This window comes from Symphalangus syndactylus, chromosome 6 (assembly GCF_028878055.3).
Source record: "Symphalangus syndactylus isolate Jambi chromosome 6, NHGRI_mSymSyn1-v2.1_pri, whole genome shotgun sequence".
Classification (NCBI taxonomy): Eukaryota; Metazoa; Chordata; class Mammalia; order Primates; family Hylobatidae; genus Symphalangus; species Symphalangus syndactylus.
In genome coordinates, this window is record NC_072428.2 from 95,991,657 (window position 1) to 96,007,085 (window position 15,429).

Genomic DNA, 15,429 nt, shown 5'->3' on the forward strand with positions numbered 1-15,429 from the left:
AACCCAGTAAATAAAGTGCTAGGGAAGAAATTAAAAAGTGCACGCCACTGGAGAACAAGATAAGCTTTGAGAGACCTCTGCCGTTCTAACCCCACAGGAGACAGTGAGCACATTGCTGCTACAACCAGCAGCTGAGAAAGCCACCATACAAAGACTCTGTAACCAAGGAACTCACACAGAGTCTTCACCCCCGAAAGCACCAGGGGCCGAATTAGGTGACAATAAACTATGTCTTTTTTTATGAGGTGTCTATTCAGATCTTTTGCCAGTTTTTCAACTGGGTTGTTCATATTCTTATTGTTGAGTTTTTAAGAGTTCTCTGTATATGTTAGGTAACAGTTCTTCATCAGATGTCTTTTGTAAACATTTTCTCCCAGTCTGTAGCTTGTCTTCTCATTCTCTTGAATATACACTCCTCTGACGGTGCTCTGTTAGATGTTGTAGAAATTATATTTAGCACAGAATTTCTCCCTTTTAAGTTGCTCTCATTCTTATTGGCAAATACCAATTTCCTGGGTGCAGAAAGATCCCCATTGCTGTTTCCTATTGGCTACTCATGAAGCTCTTAAGTGGATCATGGGAGTAGTAAACACTCCAGATAATTTGTTTATTTGGGAAACTTGCTTGGATAGTGTTTTATGTCAGAATTCTATGACAAACTGTGCTTTGGTGACTTATGTATTCACTCTGACCTATCTGGGAAGATAAAATGTCATTAGCATTCTAAGAAGTATTAATGACTGCTATTTATATACCCCATCCACACCACTTTCACTGGCATCTGGCATGGATGATTGTGAAGTATTGATGACTTATCCAAATAAGATGGAATATGGCAATTTGGTAAAGAGCAAACATTTTTATTTTATTTATCTGTGGTTAATTTTTTGTATTTTGAAATATTCAAAAATACTTAGCAGAAGGGATCATTTCTTTTCTTTGTTTTTTTTTTTTTTTTGAGATGGAGTCTCGCTCTGTTGCCCAGGCTGGAGTGCAATGGCGTGATCTTGGCTCACTGCAAGCTCCGCCTCCTGGGTTCATGCCATTCTCCTGCCTCAGCCTCCTGAATAGCTGGGACTACAGGCGCCCGCCACCACGCCCAGCTAATTTTTTGTATTTTTTAGTAGAGATGGGATTTCACCGTGTTAGCCAGGATGGTCTTGATCTCCTGACCTTGTGATCCACCCACCTCGGCCTCCCAAAATGCTGGGATTACAGGCATGAGCCACCATGCCCAGCCACAGAAGGGATCATTTCTAAATAGCATAGAATCAGAGGGAGTACACCTCGTGTGACTTCACATATAGAGTCAGCATTTGCTCATAATGAATTACATATCAGTAAATGAACATGACATGCTTCAACTTCAATAATATTAAACAAAACTCTTTCAGCGTGCTTATTCATAGATGAAAAACAGGGCCTGAAAACCCAGTGTGACTTGGGTGTCAAATATCTTCAGTTTGGATGCACTATATCAGTGCTAATCAATAAAGGCCAGGAATGATTTTGGAGTATAACATCCAGCCTTAAATCTTAAATGAAAGTGAAATTCAAACACTTAGCCCAGCAGTAGAAGAACAAACACTAGTGAGACAGTATAATTTGTTAAGACGAACATGGGCCGGATCCAATATCTAATATATGTGTCCTTGACAGTATGTACCATCTCCAAGAGGAAGAAATGGTCAAGGTACCCAAATGAGCCATTCCTCAGAGACAGCCAAAGAGCTCTGAGAGAGAGCAAGTGTGGGCAAGAAAGAGGGGACATTTGTGTCTCTGACCATGAACATAGCTGAGTCACCCAACTGCAGGTCCATTTTTTTTGGTGAGACTGATATAAATGTTCTTCCAAATTGGCCAAGCTGCAAAGTTTCCAAAAGCAAAGCTTAAGGCTGGATGCAGTGGCTCCCACCTGTAATCCCAGCCCTTTGAGAGGCTAAAGTGGGAGGGGTTTGACACCAGCCTGGGCAATGTAGTGAGACCCCATCTCTACAAAAAAATGCAAACAAAACAAAACAAAACAAAAACCTAAAACAAGCTAGGCACAGTGGCTCACACCTGTAATGCCAGCACTTTGGGAGGCCAAGGCAAGTGGATCACTTGAAGTCAGGAGTTTAAGACCAGCCTAACCAACATGGTGAAACCTGTGTCTACTAAAAATACAAAAATTAGCCAGGCATAGCGGTGTGCAGCTGTAATCCCAGCTACTTGGGAGGCTGAGGCACGGGAGTCACTTGAACCTGGGTGGTGGAAGTTGCAGTGAGCTGAGATCATGCCACTGCACTCCAGCCTGGGCAATAGAGCAAGACTCTGTCTAAAAAAAACCCAAAAAACAAACAAAAACCAAAACAGAAGCAGAGCTTAAAAAGCAAGACTTGCAGAACATTAGGACTAGGAGGTAGTTGTGGCCAGGGCTCTGTGTAATGCAAAGATTATGTCTGTAGGACCTCTGCAAGCCTGGGTTTTACTCCTAGCTGTGTCCTTACTAGTTATATCACCTTGGGCAACTTATGTAAACCCCTGAGCCTCAGTTTCTTCATTTGTAAAATGGGAATAGCAATTTCTGCCATTCAGTACAGTTGCCTAGATGAGTGATAATTTGTGTCAAATACCTGGCACATACTAGGGACTCAATAAATTTTAAGTACAGTAATGTCACTTAACAATGGAGATATGTTCTGAGAAATGTGTCTTTAGGTGATTCCATCACTGAGCAAACATCATAGAGTGTACCTACACGAACCTAGATGCCTACTACCCACCTAGGATACAAATCTGTACAGCATATTACTGTACTGAATACTGTAGCAACTGTAACACAATGTTAAATATTTATGTATCTAAACATGTAAACATAGAAATGTTACAGTCAAAATATGGTATTATAATCTTATGGGACCACTGTTGTCTATGTGGCCTATCACTGATTGAAACGTTACGTGGTGCATAATTGTAATTTTAAAAAATCATTCAGACCTTATGTATGCATTTAATGACTACAATCTAAGGAAAGCCCAGATGCACTTAAATATACTTCTGTTTATACTGCTTTCATTGGAAATGAAATGCCATGTCAACTATGATGCTTTCACTTGCAAGTAGCAAAACTGCCAACTCAAACTAGCTTAAAAAATGAAGTGAATTTATTGGTTCATGTAACTGGAAAGTCTCATGAAAATGTCAGCTTCAGGAGAAGCTTGACTCAGCAGTTTCAAGATGTATGGAAATACCTGGGTTTTTTGTTTCTGCTCTGCTACAGTGGTATCAGCTTTATTCTAAGTCTGGCTTCCTTTGTTGTTGCAAGATGCTTGTCAGCAGAAGCCTGGGTCCATCTGTTAGGATTAAGTTTACTCTGTATGCTGTAGTAGTGGCTATGACAAGATAGAAGTGTATTTCTCCGCCATATAAAAGAAATCTGGAGATAGGCAGTCCAGGGATGGTATGTGGCTCCACTATGTCATGGACCCAGACATTTAACTTGATGCTCCACGTCCTAAGGTATGGCTCCTTTTCGCAAGGTCATCTCAAGGTCCAAAATGACTGCTAGAGTTCCAGCCATTACATCTGCATTCTAGGCAGGAGGAAGGGACAGAAGAAAGGCTTGCCTCTTCTCTTTTAAGGAGACTCACTGGAAGTGCCACACAATCCTTTGCTTACAGCTTATTGGCTGGCACATAGGGTAGTTGCCAGGGAGACTAGGGAATAAAGTCTTTTGTTCCCCCTCCCATCCTCAGTTCTTTTTGCACTGTGCTAAACAATTCTAGGACGTTTAACAGAACTCTTCATAAAAGTCTTGAATTTTATTGTATTTATTTATTTTTGAGATGGAGTCTTACTCTGTCACCCAGGCTAGAGTGCAGTGGTGCTATCTTAGCCCATTGCAACCTCCGTCTCCCAGGTTCAAGCGACTGTCCTGCCTCAGCCTCCTGAGTAGCTGGGACTACAGGCACGCACCACCACACCTGGATAATTTTTCTATTTTTTTCGTAGAAACAGGTTTCACCATGTTGGCCATGGCTGGTCTCAAACTCCTGATCTCAGGCAATCTGCCTGTCTCAGCCTCCCAAAGTGCTGGAATTACCAGTGTGAGCTACCATGCCTGGTCAAAAATCTTGGGTTTTAGATCCCTTCTTTATTTTTTTGGATCTTTTCTGAATCTTCTCCAATCTTTCCTGATTCACAAGGGGCACAGTCATAAGCCAGGAAATCCCTAAACCTCTATATACTTTAGTTTCCCCATCTGTAAAATGATAAAGATCATTATAGCTACCCTTTTTCCTCCAGAGATTAAATGAGATGCATGTATGCTTGATGCAGTGAACATTTAATGAAGGTTAAGTAATAAATGTAATACTTCATGATTCTCAGGTCCTATCTCCTATTTGTGTTTTTATCTATCATGCTTGTTTGTTTACCTGAAGCCTCCAAATCTCTTCTTGTTCAGCCACAGCTTCTGCTTCTGTAATTTGTTTTTCTCCCTTTAGAAATGCTTCTTAATAAACGCCTTTTAGTCTATTTCTGACTTCATCTCGAATTTGCCAAGGTAGTTTTTTCAGTGTCTGAAAATATGACAATAAGAGAAAATGATTCAGGAGGGCAAAGAGCAGAAAAGCGGCTATAAAGAGTGGGCAGAGGGGAAGGGGAGCATTGGCCTCTACCTGGGAGCTCCAGGCTCCATGTGCACACACAGGCTCATCCCCACTTCTGTCAACTTCTTGTTCCCAGGCTGAGTTACTTAGAAAAGGAAGAAGAATGTTTCCTATTTGTTCATGTGAATTCACTTAAGAAACACATCCTCAGTGATTAGGCCTCAGAGCTAATTTGTCTACATGCAGCTTAGAGTTAAGCTTGGGAATTTATTTTATTTGAAATTCAAAGGATGAAGCCCTCTTTGTCTTAAGGAGCTGAGAAACGCAGCTCAGCTGCGTCTAAGGTGGTTTGTACTCACTCTTTTCCTCTCTTCTTGCTTCGGCAAGGATGGAAGGGCTGGGAGGATTTGCATTCAGTTTCTCATGCAAAGAGCTCCTCACGGAATTCCTGCCCTTTGCATATGCTGGACAAGACCAAGATTTTCCAGGGCGCTGCTCGCAGTTGTGTTCATAACTGTGGGGGGAGATAATAGCTAACATCAATTGACGATCACTAGAAGCATTTTGCATGTATAATAACAGTAACAGCCAACACATAAAACGGTGCCTACTATGTGCCAGGCATAGTTTAAATTATTTTGTATACCTCAACCAATTTTATTCTTTCATACTCCTCTGAAGTAGTAATTACCATTACCTACATTTTACAGAAAGGTTAAATGTGGGCTCAGAAAGGTTAAATCACTTGCTCAGGGTTATATTCAGCTAGTGTCAGAGTCTGGATTCAAACTGATCATATGGCTCTGTGCTCTTTTTTGTTTCGTTTTATTTTTTTGTTTGTTTGGTTTTTTTTTTTGAGATGGAGTCTCGCTCTGTGCTCTTAACTGGTACATTCCACCATCTTCCTAGGAGGGGGTTTTAGTATTAATATTCTTATAAAAAGGAGACTGAGGCAGGGAGAGAGGAAGGAATCCTGGATTCCAGTGTAGGCAGGAGATTCCAGAGCCTGGGTCTTCTTTGCTACCTCCTCCAGGCACATGTGGAGACATCTCCACATCCAGCACTTCACATAGGAAGTACCCTGAGGACCAAGTGGGATGACATAACCCATCTGGGGTAACTAGTGGCATGGTGCAGGGTGCAGAGCTGTGCTTGAGGTGCTCCCTAAACCCCATCAGTCCTGATACTGCTTCTGGGGCCTGGAGGGGAGTAAGGGAGGCCAGTGTTTGGGGGACAGAAGGCGGCAGCCCTGTGATCAACAAAATCATGTTTCTGGCACCAGGAGCAGAATTCATGTGTGCTTTTACTGCTTCCTGTGCTCTTCCTCATTTTACCCCAGGGCCATTGGTCATGGTGTCCTGGGACCCTCTTGGGGCTTGGAGCATCGATACCACAACCATAGTCCCACTTGTTAAGTAAGAGAACTAGCAAGGGGAGACATCATTTAAAGTGTAATTTATTTATTTATATCTTGCCTTGCTCCCCAAAGCATTTATGACAGGATACAGAAATGCTTCACATACTGGAAGAGTGCCTCAGTTAGGTGTGTGTGTGACAGTGTGGCTGCAATCCCAGCTCTCCTTCTCTCCTTCCCAGGAACCATGGACAAGTGCCAGCATCTTTCTGGCACTGGATTTTTCTGCCTCTAATGTGGGAATGATGTCTTCCCAGTAGAATTAGGGTAGACATTAATACCAGTTCATGTAAAGTTCTAGCACTAGCCTGGACCACAGAGGTGCTCAGTGGATAATTATTATTATTACAAGGCATAGAATGATTTAACAGAAAGAAATCAAGGGGTGGGATCATAAAATAGAGCTAAGAATGAGGTCCATACAAAAATACCGGCTATGAAGTCATACGCACTTTGTCAGGGCCAGTGTGATGAGAGAAACCTGATTATTAAATCACTCACGATGTTCACAAGAGGAAAACAGTGGGTTCAGGAGAGGCAACCACTCAGAAAGAGCTCTTTAGAGGCCTTCTGAGAAGGGCACTGTGCAACGTTATAAACTGTTTGCAACAACTTCTTCAGAATAAACCCAGTGATAAGTGCCGCCGGCTTCCCTTTAATAGAGGCTAATGGCAACAAGCCACAGCATCAGCCAATAGAAACCATTCCTGAGAGCCAGCGTCATAGAGTCCAGGCACAGTGTTTGCAGGGGCTGTGATTTAACCACGAGCAACAACAGCGAGTGCTTACTGAGCGTCAGGAGGGCCAGTGAGAGCTCTGAGCCCTCTGCATGGATCACCTCGCTTAAGTCTTACAACACCCATGTGAGATTGTAATATGGTCATCCCCATTTTACAGATGAGTAAACTGAGGCCCAGAAAAGCTAAGAAAGCTTCCCAAGGTCACTGAGCTCATGATCCCTAAGCAGCGTTCAAACCCAGGCAGGCAGGCAGGCTGGCAGGCTGGCTCTGGAGCCTGTGCCACTGCCCTCTCTGGTAACTGGTTAGGACCAAATATCCCTGTGATAGTCCTTCATAAAGGCTGTCCTTGACAGCTGAGCCTTTGACAAATCTTGGGCACCAGTGAGTTTAAGGAAATGTGTGAATCCTGATGAGTTCCTGAGGGGCCAGCATTCTGGAGGGCTAGTTACTGTGGAGCCGTATGCTTTACCTGTGGGCCGAGATGGGATAGGACCGACACACTTCCGCTCAGGATCCCAGTGTGGGCTCTGGCTTGAGCTGAAGGTGATCCATGACCTGGGTTCGGAAAAGGGGGTAGGCAAATAGGGAAGCAAGGCCAAAGTGCACCTAGAAAGTAAGCTCCAGTCCACTCCAGTGCACAGACAAATGGATGATTGAGAACCCACAGTTCATGTATCAGGGCTGCCATAATTTTAATCGGAAAAATTCTTTAAGGCAGTTAAGTTTCTGTTCTGGCTATTTAAAAAAAAAAAAAAATGAATAGGGCCAGGCACAGTGGTTCATACCTGTAATCCCAGCACTTTGGGAGGCCGAGGTGGGCAGATCACTTGAGGCCAGGAGTTCGAGACCAGCCTGGTCAGCATGGCAAAACCCCATCTCTACTAAAAATACAAAAATTAACTGGGTGTGGCGGTGGGTGCCTGTAGTCCCAGCTACTCGGGAGGCTGAGGCAGGAGAATCGCTTGAACCCGGGAGGTGGAGGTTGCAGTGAGCCAAGATTGCACCACCACACTTCAGCCTGAGCGACAGAGCAAGACTCTGTCTCAAAAACAAAAAATAATTATATATATATATATATATAGAGAGAGAGTACCCATAGGATACTTACTGCACATCTCTTTTATTGTGATTCTTGCCTAGTATATTGGACCCCCAAACTGTCAGACAAAAAACACTTCCAAAGTCTTCTCCACCCCATAATCACCATCCCAGCAGAATTTTCCAGAAAAGCAAATACAGTATTGTGCTATTTCTGCATGGTAGACATTGCATACTTATAATTCTGACACAGCAGGACTCTAAGCCATCCAGTCTTCTGGGCTCCTCTTCTTGTGTACCAAGACTAACGAGCAGAGTCCCACTCTTCTTCTGTGAAAGCCGAGTCCTCCTCAAGATGTCCTGAGACTGTCTCTGAGGACTCACAGACTCCTGGTCCAGGGTTGCAGCATCCTGGCAGTGACTGCCCTTTCCATGACGTGTCACCCTGCTCTAGAGGGCCCCAGTTTCTCTGTCCTTTCTACCTTAGGCTGCATTTGGCTGAATGCCAAGGAATTGGAGCACAGCATCATGGGGCAATTGCAGAAGCCCTAATGTTCTGCCCTTTAGCCAAACCACTTGCCATGTCCCCTTAAGGCCTTGCCTTGCCATTACCTTCTTGGGCTTTGCTCTTCTCCAGGAGTGGCTGTCTACTCAATTAACAGCTTGCTGCAATCCCCAAATTCTGGTTACTTCCCACCAGAGCACAACACAGCTTGTTCTTCATTTTTCTTTGTTACTTCCCAGGCTATACCCAGAGCTTGCATTTCTCACCAAGTCCCATCAAGGCTCATGGTATTATTTCTTCCCTATAGGAGAATGTATGTCCTATTACTTAAAAGTGGCCACAGTCATGGCTTCAAATAGCATTCTCCCACTACTACAATATGTGTATTGAAGCTTACAGAATAGTTGATAGGAATTAAGCCTAAAAAAGTAAGGACCAAATAACAATATAACAAAAATGACCCCAAACAAGAGATGCCCAAACAGTATGATCAAGAAAAGAATGGTGGTACCAAAAATAAGGGCAAAGAAGAGGAGATGGCTGATGGCAGGGATGGCCCCATTGGGCTCTCATGAGAGAGGTGAAGGTGGATTGAGTATGAGGGATGGAGGGTGTGATGAGCGGGGAGAGACTAGGAGGGTATCACAGGGAGGAGAAACCACTTGAGCAGAGGCAGGCAGGTGGCCCGACACGTGACCCACTGGCTTGGAGGAGTGAGTAGGAGTAATACAGGCTGGCTGGGAAGAGCAGGATCTTCACCAGGCCAGAAGGAGAAGCAGAAACCAGACGATGGAGACCCTGCCAATTGTCTTCTGGTAGCGGTTCTGAAGTGAACAAGTTGATTGCGGTTCTCTGCGTGTAAGACACTCAACAATGTAAACTGCTAGGATGCAGCTCTCTAATTAAGACTATTTTCTTACAACATGTGTTTGTTTATTACAGAGAGCTGTGATCACTTGAGGGTGTCGTGTCAACCTCGTCTCATGCACCAGCTGAATTCAGTGACACTAACATCCTGGATACTGCAGATGAGAGTATTATGACTGCACTACCAGGGAAGCTGCCCAGGGCTGGAGATTGCTGTGCTCCAGAGGTGCTTGGTTTGCAGTGTGGGCGGACTCAGCCTGAGCTAAAGCCACAGAAGCGTCTTGAGCTGGAGCCCCGTGCTAGTGTTGGTTATGCCAGTGGTTCTTTTTTTTTTTTTTTTTTTTTTTGAGATGGAGTTTCTCTCTTGTTGCCCAGGCTGGAGTGCAATGGTGTGATCTCGGCTCACCACAACCTCTGCCTCCCAGGTTCAAGCGATTCTCCTGCCTCAGCCTCCCGAGTAGCTGGGATTATAGGCATGTGCCACCATGCCTGGCTAATTTTGTATTTTTAGTAGAGACGGGGTTTTACCATGTTGGCCAGGCTGGTCTCGAACTCCTGACCTCAGGTGATCCTCCCGCCTTGACCTCCCAAAGTGCTCGGATTACAGGCATGAGCCACCGTGACCGGCCAACACCAGTGGTTCTTAAACTTCAGCCTGGGTCTGAGTCACCTGGAGGGCTATGAAAACACAGAGTGCTGGGCCCCATCCCCAGAGTTTGTGCCTTCAGTAGGTCTGTGGTGGGGCCTAAGGATATGCGTTTGTAACAAGTCCCCAAGTAATATGGGTGCTGCTGGTTGGGAGATCACACTTTGGAATCACAGGTTCACTCTACAGTCTCATTGTTAACTTATAAAACTCTTTCTCTCTAGTTCTTCTTTTTTAAAGATGTGTCCTGAGGAACCTCAGATTTGAAAGAAGAGTGAACGGAATTCAAATGTGGAAACCACTTAAATGTCCATCAACTGATGAATGAATAAACAAATCATGGTATATCCATACAAGGAATATTATTCACCCATAAAAAGGAATGAAGTCTTAATACACCTACAACTGGATGAACGTTGAAAACATTATGCTATCCATTCTGCTTCAGGTTGGAAAAAAAAGTACGATCCTCACCTAAAGAAGCCATCTACAAAAGGCCACATATTGTGTGATTATATCATATGACCAGAATACGCAAATTCATAGAGACAGAAAGCAGATTATTGGTTGCCAGGAACTGAGGGAAGGGGAGGAATGAGGAGTGACTAATTGTGTTTTTCCCATTGTGATTAAAAAAAAAGTTCTGGAACCAGATAGTGGTGATGGTTGCACAACATTGTGAATGTACTTAGTACCACTGAATTGTACACTTTAAAATGGTCAGTTTTGGCTGGGCACGGTGGCTTACACCTGTAATCCCAGCACTTTGGGAGGCTGAGGCAGACGAATCACCTGAGGTCAGGAGTTCAAGACCAGCCTGGTCAACATGGTGAAACCCCGTCTCTACTAAAAATACAAAAATTGGCTGGGTGTGGTGGCACATGCCTGTAGTCCCAGCTACTCAGGAGGCTGAGGCAGGAGAATCACTTGAATCTGGAAGGCGGAGACTGCAGTGAGCTAAGATTGTGTCACTGTACTCCAGCCTGGGTGACAAAGTGAGTCTGTGTCTCAAAAAAAAAGAAAAGAAAAGTTAGTTTTATGTAATGCCTATTTTATCACAATAAAAAATTAAAAGAGTGAATGGAGTGTTGTTTTAACTCCCATTATGGGACCAGTTGAAAGGTTTATAGGATAGAGGTTGGAAATGCAAAGGGCCTAAACCAGTGGTTTTCAGCCCTGATTGAGCCATCCTATCCTTGGAGAGTTTTACGTCTTATCCTTGTCTTAGCTACGCCCAAGACCAATTAAATCAAAATCTCTGGAGGTAAGGCCCAGGCATCAAAAAAATTTTCAATACATCCCCAGATGATTCTAACATACCATCAGGATTTCAAACAGTGGCCTGAAACCTCAAGGGCCAAATGAGTTAAAGACTTTGGTGCAAACTGACTTGACCCATATCATAAACAATGTGCCTTCATCTTCTCCCATACTTGCTTGGGAGGGGATGTAGAGTAGAATGAGGAGGCTTTCAGAATCAGATCTGCCCAGGATTTGAAAACTGGCTCCATTACCAACTAACTGTGTGTCCTTGGGCAAACCACATAACCCTTGTGGGCATGTTTTCTTCTAAGTGAAGAACACCATTTCAGAGGGTTTTTGTGAGGCACACACGAAGCAGCCAATTTCCCAGCTTTACCAGTGTCAGACCCTGTTTAGTCATCATTCCTTTCTTTCCATCTCATTCTAGACTGGAAAGGAGAAACAGTCTTACCTGCATGAAAGTCCTAGTACTGCTGTATCTCGTACTATAAGTTCAGTTTTCTCCCTTCACCTGAGGGTAAGTTGAAGAATAACTTCATAAGCCAGGGAGAGATACATTTGGATCAGGAGTTGGTGATAACAGGTGAGCTCAATAATAATCCTTTTTGCACTCATGCTCAGATGTTTTTTATGCACCAAGCTTTATAATCATGTAGGTATACTCTAAGACAAAAACAGATAAAACTCACCTATAAGTTTGAGTCACAAATAAAATAGTTTGGATTTTTCCATGTTTCTGGTAAGTTCTTATTCTTTGGTAATATAGGGAATATATGTTTATTCAACTACAGTTAAGGCATAGATATAATTTTATACTCTGCATTTTCGTTATCTTCAGCATTTGTTATGTTTCTATGGTTCATTATTGACATTTTAATGACTACATAGTTTTGATTGAATAGCCTTACTATAATTTATTTTGATATTTCTCTATTAAGCCTTTTGACTGCAAAGTTTTCAATATTAGAAATTGTACATAATAAAAATATTTCTGCATATAACTTTTAATTTCCTTTGACTTCTTTTCTTTTTTTTTTTTTTTTTGAGACGGAGTCTCGCCCTGTCGCCCAGGCTGGAGTGCAATACCACAATCTCGTCTCACTGCAACCTCCGCCTCCCGCGTTCAGACGATTCTCCTATCTCAGCCTCCCGAGTAGCTAGGATTACAGGCGCCTGCCACCATGCCCAGCTAATTTTTCTATTTTTAATAAAGATGGGGTTTCACCGTGTTGGTCAGGCTGGTCTTGAATTCCTGACCTCGTGATCCACCCACCTTGGCCTCCCAAAGTACTGGGATTACAGGCATGAGCCACCGCACCCGGCCTTGACTTATTTTCTTAAAATAAATTTCATTTAAGTTACTGGATCAAGGGGTGTGAACATTTTAAGGTTCTTGAATGCAGTATCAAATTGCTTTGGTAAAAGATTGTACCAATTTACACTGCTACCAGCAGGGTGTGGGTGTACATTTTCAACAACTTGCCAGCACCGAATTTCATCATTTAAAAAAGGTTTACAGATTGTACAAAATTTAATTTAATATAAACTAATAAATTACTGCGTCCAACTTTTGAGCATGCATAAAATTTTTTCCCCATTTCTTTTTGGTGGCATCCCTACTATTTCGTAAACTGCTTGAGGGCAGTTTACAAACCTTGCACATTGTAGAAAATCAATAATTGCTTTTTGAAACAGTGAATAATTCAGGGAATCCCTGCTCTCAATAATTCTTCAGTTTTTATAATAGCAGTGGGTTTTGGATTGTTTTGTTTTCAAGATAAACTAAATTACACTTTATTTCACTGATGTTGGCAGCCCCGGAGGACTCTGTTTGCAGGAAAAAAAATGTATGAAGATTTTCATAGGTGAGAAGTAGACCTCTCCCACACAATGAGAAGAGCAGCTAAATCATTGCTCTTTTCTCCCAGTCTGTCCCTGCACTCCCATCTCATTTCCTGTCTGCTCCTGAAAAGCCAGCTCAATATGAACTAAGGAAAAGCTATTTGTAGTGCGCATGGGAGGAAAAAGAACACAAATAGGCCCTTCCTAAGCTATTGAGCTTAGCTTTCACTCTTTCCAGCAGGAAAAGGGTCATGCATGCCCAGGTGATACTACTTGTACTTCGGTACCCATTGATTGGGACAGTGTGTGCCGATGAAAAGCTGCTGTGAATTCAGTATTGCTTTTTAAATACGTATTTTAATTTCAATAATATCTACATAAATTTCAAAAACAGCAATTAAAAAATATGCTTGAGACCAATTTATCCGGCTACACCTATTGGGTGCATATTTGCATTCTCAGATTCCTTAAATGTCCTCTGCACGAAGGTTAGGAAACTGTGCCCTGACAATAAAGCAGTATCTTATTAGAACTAAGAGGTTAACTAGTTAAGAGGACTAGAGAAGTCGTTGTTAACTGATACTTTATTAGTATTTAATACAGTAACCTGCCTCTGCTAGAAGTAAGGACTCCTCAACTTTTAAAGATAGCTAATTTTAGAAGTCTGCTTCCTACCGGTTCACCTTTTTCTCATTGGTGACAGCAACAAACAATTAATGGCATTCTTAAATGTCTTGCTGTCTGAAATAAGATCTTTTTCCAATTAAAAAGTAACAAAGACTGCACCTCTCCTCTGTTTCCTTCTTTGGCTTTAACATCTTGACATCTCTCTCTCTGTCTCCTGTTTTATCTAAGACCGAGCTTACATGAAAACAGAATGAATGGGTCATATGCTTCTGTTGCGGGGGCGGGGCGGGGGGACAGATTATTTGTGACTTTGGTTTTAAAGAAAATTTATGCTGGTGGTTTGCAGAAAGTTGACATATATCCAAGGGTTTCCTTGTCAGAGGGCAGCAGGGTCCCCATGGGTTCACATCGTTGCCTGGACAAGGAGTCTTTGTACCCCAGCCATGCCTGGGTTGTTGCAGGGATGGGGTAACTCATTTATTCACACTCTTTCTCCTTTCCTGTTTCCTTCAAAGACACCCTGGTCCTAGTTGACTCTACTTTACTGTTCAAAATTCAGCTCAACATATGTCAAGTTGTACATTCTCAAACTCAAGGCAACAGAAGGGTTATAACCCCGTGGTTTCCAAGCCTGGCTTTTCATCAGAGTCTCTTGGTGAACTTTTAGAAAATCCATATTCTTGCCCCCACAGCCATTCTGATTCATTAGGGCTGTGTGTGGCCACGGAACTTGCATTTGGAAAAGCTCTCCTTGTGTTTCTGATGATCAGTCTAGTTTCAGAACACCAATCTAGCCAGGCTCCCAGGGTAAGACCTCCTTGAATATCATCTCTGGCAGGTGGTTGTACAACCTCCACCGTAAAACCTCCAGCCATGGGGCACTCACCACTTTTTATGAGTGGCCTGAGTTGAGACATCCTTCCTTGTGCTGAGTGGAAAGGCATTTCCACCACAAGAATTTCTACCTGTTGATTTCAATTATGCCTGTTGGAGCAATACCAAAAAAAAGTTATTCTCCTTCCCCATAATAAACTTTCAAATACTTCAACCTCTCAAGCAGTTATTGTTTCCTTCTCAGGATCTCTCTTCCCTTTTCCAGACCCTTAGTCCAGGGTCCTTCTGTGATTATGGTTGGAGTGAGATGTTGATTATGTGCCAGGTGCTTTAGACATGTCTTTTAGATAAACTCTTGAGGGAAATTTATGGTGTCACTATCTTCCCAGTATTTGGGATGAGAAGACCAAGGGCCAGAGAAGTGATATGACCTGCCCCAGCTCCCACAGCTAAAGAGCTAAATTGAAATTTGAACACTCTTATCTGATAGACTCCAAATTCTACATCCTCAACTAACATGTTTTGCTTCAGATTTTTTCTTTCTTTGTTTTTAAATGCAAAATAACAAATGCTAAATATGCATTAAATCAAGGTATATAAAAGTAAAATTTTCCCATTTAAAATTCTACTCTAGAGGCTGCCACTGCCAAATCTGCGAAGGCCCTCTGCAGCCCACCACCACAAGCTGGAAGTTACAGTCACAGCAGAGGGGAGCCTTCGCCTCCTTTGCTCTGGACACCATCTGCAGTGACTGCAGCCTCCAACTGCACTGTGGGCTTGGAGCAGTGAGTAGGTTTCTTTTGACCTTGAAGCAACTAGACCCTGAGTTTTTTGTTTGTTTAAATAAACTTGTTCAGATGTCACTCATTTTATATCCTTGCAAATGTGTTTCTTGGTCTTAGAAGGACTTTATATCTATCTCCATTATTTTTCTTGTTGGTTGTGACCCATTATATCAACTTACATAGATCTTTCAGTTCTTTCAATTTGATCACCGATTAAATTATCTCGCTCAATGTCATTCTCAGGTCTTAATACATGTGATGCCTCTCTTTGTCCAA

General features: G+C 42.7%; 1 long non-coding RNA gene across 3 annotated transcripts in view; it reads left to right on the forward strand.

The window, feature by feature from the left end:
- LOC129484867 (uncharacterized) overlaps positions 1-13,838 on the forward strand; it is a 37,890-nt gene extending 24,052 nt beyond the window's left edge. The window contains exons 2-4 of one of the 3 annotated variants that reach the window (XR_010121405.1): positions 9,232-9,460; positions 10,027-10,263; positions 11,493-13,838. This is a non-coding gene — a long non-coding RNA (uncharacterized lncRNA). Of the gene's footprint in view, positions 1-9,231; positions 9,461-10,026; positions 10,884-11,492 lie in introns of those variants that run through there. The other 2 variants (XR_010121404.1, XR_008658552.2) reach the window with 2 other exon arrangements.
- The last annotated feature ends 1,591 nt before the right edge of the window (positions 13,839-15,429 follow it).